Raw genomic sequence first — 5,362 nt, forward strand, 5'->3', positions numbered from 1 at the left:
CCCCCTATGGCTCTTGGGACATAGCACATGAGCAGGTACCTCAGTCCAGGTAAAATGTGGGCGGCACCAAGGCTTACCTGCCCTGCCCAGGAGGGGAGATAGGTCCTAGGATCATTTGTTTCCAGCCCTTGAATCCCATAGACCTGCTTCCAGCAGGGGCCAGGGCTGAAGCATCAATTGGAGGCACCTGTGGGTGGTGGTGGTAGGGGGAGAACAGGGTAACAACCTAGGCAGCATAAGCAGCTGAAAGAGGGTCCAGCCCCCTCTCCAGGTTCAACCAGTAGCCTGATAAGTCATGTATCATCCATACCCCCTTCGCCCCTTGAGCCTGCAACCTCTGCACTAAGCTGAGGATCTTCCTGGGCAGTTCAACAGAGGCACGGATGAAAACTGCATCACATTGCACATAGTTTCCCTTTCGGATATCCTGGTGGGAGATGAACTTGGGATATCCAAAGCCCGGAGAACTCTCATCCAAGGAGCTTTACCACGTGCCTGGCTTTTGGAATTTTTTTCATTTTGAGTCAGAGTGGAAAGTCTCAATGAAAGGCTATGGATTAGCAAGCCCTGGGTTGCTCTGATATAGCAGGAAGAATGTGACATGACGGGCAAAATGCCACTCAAGGAGACTGTCAAAGGTGCCTGGTAGCACATGAATGTACAGAAAGAGATATGTGCTCTCACTACTGCCGTTGCCAATGAGGAGTGCAGACACCTGTAGTTTGTATCCATACTTATATGTTTTGAAGGCTGGTCTGAAGCACTCAACGTTAGGCTTGGCCTCTTGAACCCTCTGCCCATAGCTGCCAATCTTCCAGATGGGCACTCCATCACTTCCTACTGATAGTTCCTCCAGCTCTCCACACAGTTCCTGCAGCTCCTGCCACTGCTGGCTCACCAGGGCACACATCATAGCCAGAGGTGGCTTCACACTCTCCTTCACATGCTGCACCATTGCCAGCTTAGGGCACTGTTGGCAAAGTCCCAGGCAATGAGGAAAGGGAGAACTGTTACCAAAAGGGAAAGACACAGGGGTAGAAGGCGCCCAACTCTCCATGATGAAGACAGGGTGCTAGGAAGCACCTGTAGCCGGACATCAGGGGGAAGGACCTCAAAGAACTAAACTCCCAGGAACCCTATCCTTCATTCAGGACTTCATGGCCTAAAGAAGGATTAACAGGAAGAAGGGGCATCTGACCCTGTGCATGCAATCAGAGTCTTTGAACGGGTATAGCACCAAGGCAGTCCTACCGCTGTCCATCCGATGATTTGGCAGATCCTCCTGAGACACAGTGCCCATGCCACCCTGGTTAGAGTAGGGCACAGGCAGCCTTGGGCACTGGTACTGGTGACTCTGTACCTATTGACTTCCTTTGTGCAATAGGTACAAGGCTGGGTGCACTTGGGGCACTCAGAAGTTGCATGCTGGGTCAGTAGTCACCGCATCATGCAGGCACCACTCTTGTTCTCACAGTACGCACTCTCTTGGGGGCACATACCCTCATGGCTCTCAAAGGCTTCCCCACTGAAATCAAAGCCACAGAACTCGCAATTGAGGCACCGCTTGGGGCAGTCGTGTTGCAAGTTTGCAGGCAGATCACAGTGACTCAGCTTGGCAGGACAGCGATTGGGGCAGGGAACTTCAATGAAGCTGCAGCTATTCAGGTGTCTGTATAAATAACAAAGTGGCCCACTCCAGCAGCAGCCCTCCTCACTGTGGATGCAGCGAATGGGCAGGCCTAGCATCTGGACCTCCAGCTCTGGGTCTGGGTAGATCTTGGCATAGTCCAGTGGAAGTTGGTCCTCAGGGCATTTGAAGACTCCTTCCCTGAGCAACTGCTGCAGGCAGGTTTCGCAGAAGCGGTGGCGATAGGTAGAAACCTGCAGGGGCTCGCGCATGGGTTTCCTGCACATAGGGCACAGCAGTCGGTGCTTGGGCTTCTCCAAGAAGTTGTAGTGGAAGCTGCGCATGGCGGGAGAGTGGCAGACGCCGGCAAGCGGGGCTGGGCACGTGGTGGCCCCTGGTGGCATGGACTGGCAGCCCCGCCCAAAGCAACTAAGTGTTTTAAATATGCTTTATATTTGAAATACTATATAGTCTATAAATCTCTCTTCACTTAAAAAATGAATGCGTGCTACATTATTTTACAGACATAAAAACAGAATTCTTCAAGAATATTTGGACTATTTCTAATTCATAAGAAAATTCTAAATAGAATATTTCTTACATATGCATATGTAGTATATCAGTATAAATGTTTTATATGAATATATACATGCAAAATCAGGATATATACAAAAGATTCTTGCATGTTTTCTATATGAAATATGCACATTTGTGGATGGGGTTATGGTTCAGTGGCAGAGCACTTGCCTAGCATGTGTGAGGTTCTGGGTTTGATTTTCAGTACCATACATCAATAAAGGACCATTAACAACTAAAAGAGTATTAAAAATTTTATATATATATATATATATATATATATATATATATATATAATTGTCCTTAACAGGAAAGCTCCAAATGCAATAATGACAACCATCACAAATACTGGTCAGACATTCCTCCTCTAACAGAGAACAGACTTTATAGGATAAATGGCTAATTACAGGTCTGGAGCAAAAAAAATAAATAAATAAATGATGTGCATAAAACACCTTATTTTGTGAGAAACTGAAAAGTACTCCAGGATAAATGGGAACACATCAAAAAGATATGTAATCAGCTTTAAATAGCAGCAGCTGTTTATGTATAGGCATGTGAGTACCAAAATTATAAGCTTTATCTTCTTGCCCACTTATGGTTGGTTTTGCTATATTTGTTTATGCAGAATCAAATTTTAAAAAATTATAATTTGGCCACCACATAGTAATCATTTGACACAAGAAGGAATCATCTATAAAATATTAATTTTAATGGATGAAAATTTAAGGACCAAACAGATATTTATGAAGTCACAAAGTGTCACCTCCCGAAATATTTATGAAATACAAAGGGTATATAAATACTAGGTTTATCATGGAACAACCTGGCAGATACTTCTTAAGCAAATAATTTGTGAAAAATAACCAGTGATGGAACAAAGTGACACTACATCCTTCCACAGTTTCTTGTGTCTGTGTCATTGAGGCCCCAAATATTTGCTTACTTTTAAGTAGAGGCTAACTCTAGATCCTAGAAGTTTTCCACCATTACTAGAGGCTAACCATAGTTTGTTACCATGTCTGTCAGTGCTGCCAGAATATGCTCTAGTGTAAGAACTAGGCATTGTATGCATGATGTTCTTCTTGTAATGGCATAATCTAAATCCACTCATGAGAACATATCATATGATTCTAAACTGAAAGAAAATTTAAAAAACTACTACTGATATACAGCATTCAAAATCATAAATATTATAAATAGCCCATGAAAACTCACTATTGTCCCAGATTAAAGATGCAGAAAAAAAATGAGACCACTGGGCACAGTGAATAAGTGATACTAAAATTTCTCAAAATTGGATTGATTTTTGTTCAAAGACAATTGTTGAAATAACTGACAAATTTTGAATAAGGTTTGTAGAGTAGATATTCATAATTTAATTTTCTTATTATGTACCTTTTTTGAAATGGAGAAAAAGAGATAAAACAAGTTAATAAAATAGTAACATTTGAGAAATATTTCCTATGGATTCTTTGCTCTGCTATTATAAATCATCTATAAATCTGAAAGTGTCAAAACAGAATATATCTGAAAGAAAAATATTTCTTTAAAATATTAACAAGTAACAACATACTCAATAAAATAAACTGTGAATCTGTATAGGTATAATTAAATAAAAAAAATTATTGGTTGATGATTACAAAGAAATTTATAGTCTCAAACTCTCTCCCTACAAAAAAAATTAATTACAAATTAAAATACTGCAAATACCACCTTAATAACCAATATTACCATGAGCAGTACTGAGGATATTATATGTCACATGATGTGACCCAAAAAGAAAATCAGAGAATTGATTCTATGATACTCTTGCCAAAAAAACATGTAATCTACTTCCAATCATAAAGAAACCAAAAAATCCATCTTCAGCACATTCTACATGCTTTCCTCCTGAAAAGATTCAAAGGTAAAGAAGAGACTAAGAACGATTTGAACCTGAAGGCATCTATAAAATACAACAATTAATTTCATTTCATGGCTCTGAATGAAATATTTTGCTATAAAGGACAATATCATACTACTAGCAATGAATGAAATTAATTTGAGGATTAAGTGGTTAAAGGCATTATGATAGAATGTATTATTACTGATTTGAGGAAAAGCAATTGCTTAATGTTTTTTTTTGCCTTTTCTTTTCATAACATCTTGAAATATATTAGTAAAGTTGCACATTTTAATTTAAAGTACTTTTGTCCATTGAAGCATTTTAAAGTGAAATGATGACATATGACATCATCTATGATATATTTAGTTTTTACTTCAATAAGAACATGCTAGATAACTACAATACAACCTTATTATAAAACATATATGATTAACAAGTATTCTGTTAGTTGCTAATATTTGAAAAATCATTGATAATGAATGAAGGTTGTATTGTAGTTATCTAGCATGTTCTGATCTGTAGAAAATACTAAAAATATCATAAATGACAGCATATGTCAGAAATTCACTTTAAAATTATTCAGTGAACAAAAGTACATTATATTAGAATCTGAAACTTCACTATTATTTTCCAAGATTGTATAAACAAAGAGAAAATTTGAAAAAAAAACTATTAAGCAAATACTGATTTTATTAGAAACGTCTTAAGTCAATGCTTCAAATTAAAATTATAAAAATTGAAAGGCTCTATGTTTGATGAAAGTTAATATGATAGTTAATATAGTAAATGGAATATATATATATATATATATATATATATATATATATATATATAAAAATATATATATTAATATAGTTAATATAGTAAATGGAATATTTACCTAAATATTACCTAAATCTCTGGATACATATTCAGGGACACATTTTTTAAATACATATAATCTATCATTAATGCGCTATTTAGATTTACCAAATTAGTGTTGACCATTTGCTTGTTGAATGAAGTTTAAATGTTAGCATTTAGACAATTTGAAAACATCTCAATAAAAACTGGTTTGGACATGCACTTCAACTTTTCTTACAGATGTATATAAAGCTTCATATTTTGAGAATTTCATTATATATATGATACATCCTTTTCAATGAAGTGTTCACATCATACATTTCATCAAACAATAAAAATATTATATCAACTGTCTGAAAAACACAATATTATTCTTCTTATGCTTTTTCTTAATATCTCTGTATATCCTTATGGTTTTTTTCAAAAGT

At 37.2% G+C, this 5,362-nt stretch overlaps 1 pseudogene; it reads right to left on the reverse strand.

Annotated features, from left to right (window-relative positions):
• Positions 1-226: 226 nt before the first annotated feature.
• Positions 227-1,971, reverse strand: LOC143387335 (TNF receptor-associated factor 4-like; annotated as a pseudogene).
• Between the last annotated feature and the right edge of the window lie 3,391 nt (positions 1,972-5,362).

The sequence above is a fragment of the Callospermophilus lateralis genome, unplaced genomic scaffold, assembly GCF_048772815.1.
Source record: "Callospermophilus lateralis isolate mCalLat2 unplaced genomic scaffold, mCalLat2.hap1 Scaffold_260, whole genome shotgun sequence".
In the NCBI taxonomy this organism is placed as follows: domain Eukaryota; kingdom Metazoa; phylum Chordata; class Mammalia; order Rodentia; family Sciuridae; genus Callospermophilus; species Callospermophilus lateralis.